The following is a 13,571-nucleotide window of genomic DNA, read 5'->3' as shown; positions in this document are numbered from 1 at the left end:
ATTTTCAGAGCATTGAAGCAAATGTGGGTTGCTTTTGAGTGTGAAGCATTGTGGGATGCCACAGGGTTGCACACCCATGATGCTAGCATTGTCTGAGAGTAGTTACAGAGTCTAGCTTGGTGTATCTATAGATTATTACATAGTGTGGAAAACATTCACTTCTGCATAGCTCAGATAAGGGAGTAAATAAATGGGTGAAATAGGCTCTTGGTAAGCATTTTAATGAATTAAAGCATTAGTAAAACATTTGTTTCTGACATTTATATGTATAGTAGCAACAAATCCAAGAACTAAAAATTATTTGCAAAGTTCATCTCTCGATATGACAATAGAGAATCTAGATAGTCTGAACATATTTCAGTCAATGATTCCATGGACTTGGCTAGAGTTCCATATCAAGTCATTGAAGACATGCTGCTTGCTCTCATTAGAAACAGTTACCTACCAGGCTTCAAGCCATTGACTGCTGGTCCCTTCTAGCCTTTCTATTAGAGCTCATTGTTTTTGGTTCATTTAGCTTTCTATCTCACAAATGAGTATGATCAGTGATCACATCTGCTGATCAAAACAGCCCAGGCAATGTTATAAACTCAGACTAACTTCATGAGCAATATCTCTGCCCTGAGGAAGGAGAAAGAAAGGTGGTGAGAGGAAAGATGGTCAGAGGAGTGAGAGTATTTCACTTCTCTATATTAGATGCAATGATTGTAATGCAAATAAGAAACGGTCTCTCACCTCAAGGGGCTTGCCACTGGTAGAGAGAAACAGATATATACACAAATATTTGCCAAAGTATTCTGGGTGCTAGGCCATACTGCTCCAGTTTATTTTCCAGTTGCCTTCACCTTACTCCTTCTTGCTCTTTCCACTGCCACCCTACCCCCTACCCATACTCACTCCTCTATCTCTAACAACTTCAAGCAACAATTCTGAGTTTAGTTAAATAAAATAGATGCCCTCCTTATAAATCTGTCAGAGAGCCCTATTCTGATTGCTTAAGATGTGGAGCCCAGACAAACAAGCAGAATTTCTTTTGGCAAAGAAATGGTATTAAAGGCTTAGCCAGGCTTCCTCCTGGGAGAAAATGGCAGAGTTCTGTCTCTCGGGTGTGCAAACAGACAGGGAAGAAGGCCAGATGCTGTCCCCACACACCTGTCAGCTTTGCTGCTCTGGAGACTGGGAGCTCTTTGAAAGCTCTGACCCACCATAAGGTGTCACACTATCTAGATTTGTCCTGTGGTGGCAACAGGCTCTCAATAAATACAAGATGAGAAAGCGGATACTTGTGACCCTCAGGAGGTTTTGGAGGAAAGCACTGTAAAGTCAAGGTTTCCATCTGAGATCAATGTCCATTGATTTATATGTTCAAAACATAATCCAGGGTTGGAACCTAAGGACTGCATTCATAGCTCTTATTTTTCATTACCATGTTAAAGAATTTCCTTTCTGCCATTTCTCACCGGTACTTTCTCGTTAGTTATTTGTCTTATCTAGCTGTTTTCTAGCTGTGCTAGACATTGATTAAAAGAAGCAGTAGAGATCAGTAGAACAATAGGGGTTTTACAATTTTTGCCTAAATGTTAGGTGTCATTCTCTTATTCCCTTCTCACCTGGGCTTGTGATTGCAAGATTACCTGTTTTCCTGGTACGTCCTTGTAAAGGAAACCACTCATTTCCCAAAGTACAGGGTGTCACTGTCTTCTGAGTAACCATTTCACCAGGTGCCAGGTAACCTAACTGGGTGAAATCCCAGGGAGCAAAGACCTACGTGCCAGTCTTTCTCACACACTGTCCAGACAAGGGCAGAAAGTGAGAATAACAAATGGTGTGAAAGAGAAACACCATGTTTAAAATATAGGCCAAGAATTTTGTGAGTAATCTTCTATAACCAAATCCACACAATCCCCACACAACCAAATTGAAGCAACAAACTGAATTAAAGTTAAAAAAAAAATGAGGTATTTTCTCCTCTTTGGTTCCCTATTTAGTGGTAAAGTGGATATATTCTAATTATCTGGTAAACTGGTTCCCTCTGCACCAGCAAATTGAACTGTTCAGGGATAGGATGGTTTCTGAATTACCTGAACTGCTTACCCACACTAATCATGAATATTTATGAAATCCGAACTTCACTTTGTGCTCTGTAAACATAGCCTGAATTATTCAGATTGTTTGTCTATACTGTAATAAATGGAAAATTCTCCTTGTACCTTATTTTTAGTATTAACAAATACGCACTATACTGTTTTGGATATAAGGGCAAAATAAGACAAAGGTATTCACACCCCTTTATTATAGCCCCCCATTTGCCATGTTTGTATCTGTGAAATGATTTGTTTATGTTAAACATATACTTTGTGTTTGATGGTTCAAAGGCGTTTAACCTATGGCTGGGCTTCAAATTAGTTAAGCCTTTAAAACATATCAGTGATTGTGTAATTCAATCAGATAGCCTAGCAGGAGATTAATTGGGAACATATGTGTCACAGTGGCATCCCAACTCCTCCGACCATAGAAGAGAAAGGGATTGGCTCTTGCGCTGCCCAAAACAGCATGGGCAGGGCAATGGGCAGCGCCTTCATGCAGCTGACATGGGCCCATTAGCAAGGGACCCCAGGAATAGGCTTCAACTGAACATTTAAAAAATTAGGCTTAATTAGAGCAGCAAGAAGGTAAGACTAAATGATTTGTTATTTTATTCCAAAGTCTATGTATGCTTCTGTGCATGTGTATATACATAAATATATGTAAAAGTATATTTTATGTTCTTCAGCATAGTACCTTCAAGATAGCTTCAGCATACCAATAAAAGAAAGCATGTTTTATTTTGCAGGTTTTTTCACAATTCTGCAGGCAGCTGAATGGCAGTTCCTCTGGTGTGAATTGGTTTGTTTCTGGTTTCACTGTGCAATGAGATCAATTGTCGAGATGATATGAATAGACAGGACGTCCACTTCCTAAGTTGCTTGTGTACTATATTGTAGTTGTAGACTAGAGAGGGGTAGAGCAAGTGGGTTGGATTTTCTGGGCTCTTAACAATAACAGGGTACTTAAACTCTAAGAATTGATTTTTAAATAAAGAGAGTAGAGCTAAGTCTAGTCAAAAGAGGTGGCATAATTAAATCCAAATGCTTTGTGTTCTATACATTTTGTCTTGCTGCATTTGGTGTTGTTTAGATGTGGTATTTGTGTTATAACTTATATTATTTAGTGGGAATAAAAAGAAGAAAAACTTCTTTTATGTGATTTGATGCAGAATTTCTGTAGATAGCTATCACCGTGTGATAATTTGTTAGTCCTAGAGGTTGTAGGCTGGAAATGATGACCCTAGCCAGCTGTGAAAACAAGGGACTCTGCAGATTACCTGGGGATATTGTTACTGTTGTAATTATCTAGTTATTAATATTAACAATAGGAGAGGAGCAAAAGGAAGGCCAGACATTATAAGCATAGTCATCGGCAGCTTCACATCAGGAAGCTGAAACTCTGCACTCCCCAGGGAACCACTGGTAACTTTACACTCCCCAGGAAATCACCGGTCCATTCCCTGCAAGTTTTCAGACTAGACCTTTCCCACAAAGGAGTGAGAATGGAAGCTTTGACATACTCCTGGTGAAGGGTTTGTAACCAAAAAGAATTTCCAACTGGATAGCAAAAAATACATATATTTTTAAAATCTCAAAAACAGAGAGTCTATTATTGAAAGCCCTTTCATACTCTTCTCTTGCCAAAGCAATTTCCACTATCCTTTTCAATATGGAAATCAGTTTATAAGTTAGCCTTTTTTTAAAAAAATATGTTTCTATTAATTTTAGAGAGAAAAGAAGAAAGAGGGATATAGATATAGAACACTGATGAGAGAGAAACATCAATTGGCTGCCTGCTTGCCCCCTACCCGGGATTGAGCCCACAACCCAAGCATATGCCCTGACAGGGAATTGAATGGGCAGCCTCTTGGTTCATGGGTTAATCAACCACTGAGCCAGGCTAACTTAGCTTTTTTATATTAAGAAACGATAAATATCTTCTTGGCAAGAAAAGTCTATGGTTTCAAGTCTCAGGGAAACAGAAAGACTGCTCTTTACGTAGGCACTTTAAACTCATCATTCACATCCTACTTCAGATTGATAGAATATTTCATAATATAATGTGTTGCAACTACCCTCCTCTTTTTTTATTATTTTTTTATTTTTTTTTCAAATTTTATTTTTTATTACAAAGGGTATTACATATGTGTCCATTTTTTTCCCCGCCCTAGACAGTCCCCTAGCCTCCCCTATTACCCTCCTCTTTTTTACAATTTTTATAGACCAGGGGTCCTCAAACTATGGCCCGTGGGCCACATGCAAATACAAATATTGTATTTGTTCTCGTTTTGTTTTTTTACTTCAAAATAAGATATGTATAGTATGCATAGGAATTTGTTCATAGTTTTTTTTAAAACTATAGTCCGGCCTTCCAACGGTCTGAGGGACAGTGAACTGGCCCCCTGTTTAAAAAGTTTGAGGACCCCTGTTATAGACTACTTAATTGTAGATATTTTGACTTGTGACCTTAAGAGCATAAGGTCATTTTGAATCAATTTAAATAATTCCTTAAATGTCTAACCATTATGCTGTACAACCAGATCTAATATAAAATAATATTGAATGTCAACTGTAATTGAAAAAAATTCACCAGTGGGGGAAAATAAAGTAGCATTTCTTTTTTCTAAATATATTTTTATTGATTTCAGAGAGGAAGGGAGAGGGAGAGAGAGTTAGATCAATGATGAGAGATAATCATTGATTGGCTGCCTCCTGCACGCCCCACAATGGGATCAAGCCCAAAACCCCGGCATGTGCCCTTGATCAGAATCGAACCTGGGACCCTTCAGTCTGCAGGCTGACACTCTATCCACTGGGCAAAACTGGCTAGGGCACATTTCTTTTTTTAAAAAAGTTACTTTAAACCAAATCTTTAAAAGTTTAGTTAAAAAATCACAATGAAATAAAATCTTGACATATACATATTCCATTAGATTTTTTTTCACCATAATCAAATTTATTATTTGTTGGGGGCATGCTCAAAGGTGGTGATGGTGCCAGTTTTCACAAGGAACTGGTCCACACCCACCAAGCCCACAATGTTCCCGCAAGGCATGTCCTCCATGGGCGCCACATAATGGCCCATCATCAAGATTGTTCTCTTTATGGGCTTCAGGTACAGGTTCTCCTTCTTCCCTGGTGTGTAGTTAGGCCCCAGGATCCTGACCTTCAGGCCAGTGGACACCAGCCCTGAGAAGACTCGGCCAAAGGCACAGAACCGGCCTTTGTCAGAAGTCAGCACCATTTTGGAAATGTACATCATAAGTAGTCTTTGTGGGGGGTGGGTGTCACAGCTCTTAATGCCCATGGCTGCCTCATCATTGTGTGTGTGTGTGTGTGTGGCGGGGTGCCTCATACAGTGGTACTTCTGGGCTGTCACGGGGGAGGGCAGGTGGATGGTGATCATTTGCAGCAGGGCATCACCAGCAGTGCATCACAGCCTTCAGAAGTGGTTTGCCTTCTTTGTCCTTATCTCCACTGTCCAACTTGATGTCCAGTTTTTCAATCAATTTTCCTGTCTCCTCTTTCTTGAAATTCATGATAGCTTCAGATACCTTGAAGAAGGGGTCCAGGATAAGCTGGCAGAATGTCCATGGCAGCTTCTTGCCATCAGGGTTGGTGGCGGACTTTTGAATTTACCATTGGTTGGATCAAAGTACTGGTCACCTCACAGCTTCTTCACCATGTCCTCCACTTTCCTGGCCCGCTTAGCAGGCCCCAGCTGGCCCTCACCCTCGGCAGCAAATTTGACCACATACATCTCTGCAAACTGCTTCAGGGTGAAGGCCCAACCATGGAGACCAGACCCAAAGCCAACAGTCCTGAGGACAGGGTCAGTCATGATGCCGTCCATGGGGCCACTCTTACCCTCTCCATAGGTGGAGATGATGATATTGACATTATCCACAATGTGCTGGAAAGTCTGATAGAGTTCCTCAGACTCCAACTGCAGCTCAAGCAGAGCCCAGTCCATCTTGTTCATCATCAGAACAGGCTTAATGCCTCTGGGGTACCTGCCTCAGCACTGTCTCCGTCTGCACACACATGCTACATACACAGTCCACTACCACCAAGGCACCATCGGTGTCACGGAGGACAGCTGTCACCTCCAAGGAAAAGTCCACATGTCCAGGAGAGTCAATGAGATTGATAAGGAAACCGAAAGCATCTTTGCTCTGCTTGATGAAGTTCAAGTCATTCTCTGAGGTGTTGTACGGGAGAAGAGGGAGATGGCCGTTGGCTTGATGGTGATGCAACACTCCTGCTCATCAGTGAAGTGGGTCTCCCCAGCCTGGGCACCATCAATGATACCAACCTTACACTCCAGGGAGTCCATCAGCATGGACTTGCCCTGGTCCACGTGGGCGATCACAGACACATTCTGTATATTGGCCTTCTTGTCCATGATGGTCCAGGTCTGATCTGCTCTGAAGTTCACCATAGTGGCAGATGGCGGTGGATTCTCCCAGACAGATCTGAGAGAAGGAAATTGCACTGAACATGTGGCAACAAGGGTGGAAGAGCTCCACTAGATTTTAAATTATTGGGTGACTTATTTGAGGAATCAGTGTTTCTTATTTAAAATGTAACTTTGAAAATAGGAAGTTATTTTTATGGTTCTATTCAAAGGCAGCTTTTAAAAAGATGCCTCTTATTTAAGTTCTTTGTGGTGGGTGGAAACCATAAATATATTTTAACCCTTTGAGTGCCAACCAATATCCTAGGAACTATGCTAAAATTGTCAAGGCATTTTTGCTGATTTTATAGCAGTTTAGGAAAAAAATTGAATCACAAGTAAATGAAGTTACATATTCAATATCTTCCACAAAATCATCATCTTCCCAGCAAGAATTGACATATTAGCAATATCATCATCACTAATAAAAGCAGACTTAGAACTGGACACTGCAGGAGGAGCGAGATAGTGCTCCCGGCACTTTTGGCGAAAGACAGGAGGAGCGCAATCACAGTTCCCGGCACTCTAGGTGTTAAAATAAATAATAGAATATCTATACTAATAAAAGGGTAATATGCTTATTAGACCGGGTTGACTGGCCATCTTCGGACATCCGACTTCATTCCGGACAAAGCCATGGTGGTGGGGGCCAAGGCAGAGGCAGTTTGGGGTGATTAGGCCAGCAGGGGAGGGCAGTTGGAGGCCAGATCAAGCCTGCAGAGATCAGGCCGGCAGGGGAGAGCAGTTTGGGGCGACAAGGCTGTCAGGGAAGGGCCTTTGGGGGAGAGCAGGGGAGAGCAGTTGGGGGCAATCAAGCCATCAGGGGAGCAGTTAGGGGTGATCAGGCAAGCAGGCAGAGGCAGTTAGGGGCTATCATGCAGGCAGGCGGAGAGGTTAGGGGCAATCAGGCAGGCAGGCAGAGTGGTTATGGGTGATCAGTCAGGCAGGCAGGTGAGCGATTAGGAGCCAGAGGTCCCAGATTGCGAGAGGGATGTCCGATCCCTGTGGGATTGGGCCTAAACCGGCAGTGGGACATCCCCTAAGATGTCCCCAGTTGGAGAGGGTGCAGGCTGGGCTAAGGGAGCCCCCCACCTGTGCATGAATTTTGTGCTCCAGGCCTCTAGTAATCTAATAAATAATAGATTGTACAGTTCACCAAATCTAGGTGAGAAGTAAATGTGAATCATATAGGAAAATCACCACATCTTAAATAACCCCTTTAGAGAAATAGTTTGTTTTGGAGCCTGCTGACTAGCCTGGGGAGGGAGAGAAGGGGCCCCCACAGGGGGTACACAGAAGCAGACATAGTTGTGGAAGAGATCTCCCCATGTACTCAATGTATCATAGACAGGGCAAAAGCTTCCTCATCATTACAGCCCTTCAACTCTCCTCACAGACTTCCTGCAGAGACCAGGGACACATTTCTGACAAATTCCCAACAGTTTATTTTCAGATATTTTATTTAAATTGCTTCCTTCTCCTTGTAAAGTACGCAAAAGAAGAGCATTATCTCGTCCCCTCTGTACATTCTGACTGCTGTTTCAAGGGATAACGAGCAAATTTGGATTGTCATTACAATGTTAATTTGTGCAGCAGACCCTGTTCATTGTCTTGCTATTGTGATCACCAGGATGAGAAGACTGACTCTGGATAAAAGTTTTTATTTGGGGCCAGTTGCAAAAATATTCATATATTGAAATGGTAGAATTGTCTACTACTATCCTGTAGAAAGGACTGAAAACTCATTATGTCTCAGCCACACATCATCTATTATTATCTACTAGAGGCCTGGTGCACAAAATTTGTTCACAGGCGGTGGTGAGGGGCGGGGAGGGGAGGAGGGACCCTCAGCCCACCCTGCACCCTCTCCAATCCAGGACCCCTCAGGGGATGTCCGACTGCCGGTTTAGGATGTCCCTGGGATCAGGCTTAAACCCGCAGTCGGACATCCCTCTCACAATCCAGGACCACTGGCTCCTAACTGCTCACATGCCTGCCTGCTTGATCACCCCTAACTTCCCCTCCTGCCAGCCTGATCACCTCTACCTGACCCCCCCTCTGCCAGCCTGGTTGCCCCTTACTGACCCCTGCTGGCCTGGTTGGCCCAAAGTGCCCCCCCTCCCCCGCCAGCCTGGTCACCCCACGCAGCCTACTGTTTAGTCATTTGGTCATCCCTCACTAAACCCCCTGCTGGCCTGGTCACCCCATGCAACCTGCTATTCAGCCTGCTGTCCATTAACCCGGAGTGCAGGTGAATGGGGCTCCTGGCTGGCAGGCCCCTGACAGCTAGCTATTCAACAGCTGATTCTGTGAGGAATGGGTCTCCCTCCTCCCTCCTGTAAGGGTCCAGTTTGAAAGCTGGCTACACCCCCTGTTGGGCCAGACTCAGAGTTCTACCATGCCCTGGCCTCTGCCTCAGCAACCCAGGACTGACTGCCGCTGGGTGCCCCTGGTGCTCTGAGGATGGGTTCTTCTCTCAGGCCTCGCTGGAAATAGCTCAGGGAGGGCACCTCAGGGCCGGTGGGACTGATGGAAGTGGGTAAGATGGCATGGAGGTGATACCTGAGCTTCTGATCACTTGCACACTGTGTTTTATACCACAGCATGTGGCAGCAGCTGTGAAGGGTGCCAATCAGAGACTGAGAGACTGCAGGCCGAACTAAAGCAGTGCCTGCAGGCCATCAGGAGCTCTCACAGCCGTTGCTGCAGCGACCCAGGACTCAGTGCCTCTATGCTCCAAGGGCAGGTTCCTCCCTCAGGCCTCACCAGAAACAGCTGGGGAGGGCACCTCAGGGCTGGTGGGACTGATGGAAGTTGGGGGAGGCGGGTATGGCATGGAAGTGGTGCCTACGCTTCTGATCACTTGCACACTGTGTTTTATACCACAGCATGTGGCAGCGGCTGTGAAGGTTGCTACTGAAACCCAGCGCTGACTGCAGGACTGATTTCCTGTTGGTCGAGCCTCTGGTCGTTATTGGTCATTATGGACCCAGGGTTTTTATATATTAGGATGCTCAGATGGCATCTTTTTAAAAAGGATATTTTAAATTGTAATCTTTTCTCCTTCAATGTTTTCAAACAGGCAGCAATTATCCCAAATAAATATTTTTCTGTCTTTTGGAGCTAGAATCTGCATTTCAAATTTCCCCTTTGGGTGACCTCAGTGTAAATCTTATTGGTAGTGTACATGTAAATATTTAAGATATATCCTAACAGAAATACTAAAGTAGGAGAAAGTAGAGAGAAAAAAAGACCTGGGACAATTGAGGCTTAATTTGAATCTCGTAAGAAATATTGGTTCTGAGAACTAATATATAATGTACAGCATGGTGACTACAATTAATAATATGATATTGTATACTTCAGAGTTGCTGAAAGTAGATCTTAAGCATTCTTACCACACACCAATAAAGAGTTAACTATTTGAGGCAACGGTGTTATCTTGATCTTGATTGTGGTAATAATTCCACAATCTATATGTATATCAAATTATCACACTGTATACTTTAAGTATATATAATTATCCCCCCAAAATGTGTACACACTTTGAATGATTATAAAGTCAGTGCTTATTAACACACAGTGCAGTTTCAAAATTTAAAAGAATCTACAGAGATGAATAATTTTTTTGTCAATGCCTGTTTTCAAATTGATGACTGTTCTGGTCCAGGGTCTGTTGATAACATGAAGCAATGAAGTCACAAACATCAAGAATTATTTCTTTAGGTATTTGTCACCCTCAATTCATCAACTGTTGCCAGTTTTGTACAGTAAAGTTTATCTTTTATGTATCTCCATTAGAAAAAGTCTAGTGGAATTTTAGGATCAATTTTCTTTGTTCAAAGCTTAGTCTTGCTCCACCCATTATTTCAAATCAGTTAATCCAGAAAAAGAGGGAAAATTAAGTGAATTATCAGTTGTTAAAGTGTGTATACATTTTGGGGGATACCCTATATTTGTCAATTATTCCTCAATAAAGTTAAAGAAAATGTGGTAAGTATTCATTGAAAGAATGCAAGCATTCTGAGATAATAGCAACCACATTAACAATCTAAATCTCTATAGCACTTTATAGTTTACAACACATTTTCAAATTATGAAATGTTGGAAACTCTTAGCAAATCAGAAAATTTCTGTAATCTTGAAAATTAAGTAGAATTCTGTAATTCAGGGGGGAATTTGGAGATTTTAGGGAATGGAATTTTGCCAGAAGAAATTTCCTGCTAATATTGCCATTCCACAAGAAAATCGGCCCTCCTTTTTCCTGCTTAACCTTAAATGGAAGTATTCTTCTTGGTTTCTCCCTTTAGCTTCTTCATAAATACACATTCTCAGTTTCTTTATGCTCTTGACAGCCAAATCTATATGTCCACTGTAACTCACTCACATAAATATTTACTAAGTGCATGGACCCAATGATGGATATAAAAAGTAGAATGAGGATCACTGATTCAAAAAAATTTCTACAAGAAAATTTTTCTGACCTAAAGAAAGACCTGAGAAATCACATTACTAGAGCCCTCTGACTGCCAAACAGGAAAAATTGAAAAAGACCACAACTAAACACATGGGATGTTAGAATTTCAAGGGTGAAGATAACCTCCTAAATTTTCCAGAGAGATAAGTAGTTACCAATGGAGGAATAAAAATAAAGCTGACATAAAATTATTCACATAAACATAATGCTTGATGGTGGAAGAAGAAAAGAGCAGTGCCTCTAAATTTTTGAGGGAAAATGTTTTTGAACCTAGGCAGAATAATGGCCCCTAAAGAGGCTCGCAGCCTGATTCCCCAAAGCTGTGAATATGTTACATTATAATATAACAGAAGTTACTTTGCCGATGGGATCAACTTTATAGCACCTGAGATGGGGAGATTATCCTGGAATATCCACACTGTCACCGTTTTTTTAGAACCTTTTCTGGCTGGGTCAGAGGGACATGTGGCAACAGAAGGGTCAGAGAAATAAGACGTGAGCTTTTGGTGCACCGTTGCTGGCTTTACAGATGGAAGCGGCGGGCAAAAAGCCAAAGTATTCAGTGGTCTCTGGACTCATGAAATAGTCCTTAGTTTACACCCAGCAAAAAAATTGGTCACCTGCCCTGGCTGGTGTGGCTCAGTTGGTTGGGTGTCATTCCATTCACCAAAAGGTTACGGGTTCAATCCCCAGTTCACATGCCTGGGTTGTGGTCGCGTGCAGGAGGCAGCCTGTCAATGTTTCGCTCTTATATTGATGGTTCCCTCTCTCCTTTTCCCTTCCTCTCTCTCTAAAAAGCAATACAAAATAATTAAAAATAATTTTTTTAATGGGCACCTCGGCCTTGTGAGCACAAGGAACTGAATTCTGCCAACAACCTGAATAAGAAGAAAACAGAATATTCCCAGATCCTCAAGAAAGGAATTCAGTCCTGGTGCCACCCCCAATGAGGTCTGTGTTGGATGTCTGATCTACAGAACTGTAAGATAAGTAAACTTGTGAGGTTTTTTAAAAGCCAATTAGGACATTTGCTATATTCATAAATTAATAACAATTTTATGCCTAGTGTTGGTTAGTTTGAAGGACAAGTGTTTTTAAATATATACAGAATCAGGATATTAATCTTCCAGTTACCCTTTCTGAAATATTCAGTTGAGAGGTACACATAAAAAATATATGAAGACTAATAACAAGACTTTATAAACAATGGGACTAACTCAGTAGATGTGAAAAATAAAATTCCAGAACAACAGCTATGCATCAGGGTTGGAAAGCCATCATCTCCACATGAAAACATTGACAATGATGGTCATGAAAATATTAAGGCAAATCAAATGTATTTCTTACAGAAGAGAATAAAGGACAAATGAAAGAGTTTAGAAATAGTGTGAATAAATGATATGATTTTTTCCCACAAAATAAGATCTGAGCAGTGATTGGAAACTGTACAGTTACTCTTTCCTCATATATCTTTGTAGTACATCAAACACTAGCTAAAGTAAAGTAAGAAGTAGTTCCTTTCTAAGTCCAAAGAAATCAAAGAGGTCTCGAGAATAAAAGGAGGGTTAGTCACCCACTAGAGGCTGTGCTTCTGAGGTTTCCACCTAACTAATTACCATTTAGGGATTACACGGACTGAAAGAGAAGACTGACATGACGTCACATGATGTGCCACTTCTTATGAAGATCATCTCTAAGTGGGAGAGGTGCCAAGGTACAATCTGCCTCGTGCATCTGGCTGAGACTTTGTATGTTGAATTTTTTTCCACACCATCTGATAGTGGAGCCAAATTGTATTTTTGACTGGAAATAACTCTCTTTTGGAGAACATCATTGATTTAATGAAGACACACTTGCAAGCGTTCTGCAGCACAGCTGAAATTTCACTTACCTTTTAGCTTTAAGCATTGGTTTCAGTCCAACTTGACAATTTCAGCTGGTAAAGCCCCTGGTGGACAGACATCAACAACATAAACCCATTGTACTTCATCTTGTAATTTTTGCAGTGCGTGCACCGGAGGAGCCTGAAAAGGCTACTACGAAGAATGCATTACTTTAAACAAAAGGCAAGGGGCGGGGTGAGTGAGAAAGACGTAAAACCTCTTATAATACTTTCAACAATAAAGATAAATTTAATAAATAAATAAATAATAAACTCCCTTATGATTATCACAAAAACACAATGAATCTGATCTCTCTTTCTGACAATTACAATACATCTCTTTAATATTGACAGCTTTTTAATTAAAAAGAAAATCACTTTAACTTTATACCACAAGTATCCTATCTAATAAAAGAGAAACATGGTAATTAGCATACGACCACTACCCTTCCCATTGGCTAATCAGGGCGATATGCAAATTAACTGCCAGCCAAGATGGCGGCTGGCAGCCAGGCAGCTGGAAGCGAACATGAGGCTTGCTTGCTTCAGTGACGGAGGACTCCAACGTTCCCCTCCTGCCTTGCCGGCCTCTGAGCTTGCAGTTTGAAACATTGTAACAAATATAGAAGCTAAACAAAACCCCAGAAACCAGCTTTCAGCCAGCAGCGA

General features: G+C 41.7%; 1 pseudogene; it reads right to left on the bottom strand.

The window, feature by feature from the left end:
- Window positions 1-5,046: 5,046 nt before the first annotated feature.
- LOC102762529 lies at window positions 5,047-6,584 on the bottom strand (annotated as a pseudogene).
- Window positions 6,585-13,571: the final 6,987 nt, after the last annotated feature.

This window comes from Myotis davidii, unplaced genomic scaffold, assembly GCF_000327345.1.
Source record: "Myotis davidii unplaced genomic scaffold, ASM32734v1 scaffold268, whole genome shotgun sequence".
Classification (NCBI taxonomy): domain Eukaryota; kingdom Metazoa; phylum Chordata; class Mammalia; order Chiroptera; family Vespertilionidae; genus Myotis; species Myotis davidii.
Note: the sequence above shows the minus strand (reverse complement) of the source record. Positions and strands in the feature narration are given on the sequence as shown.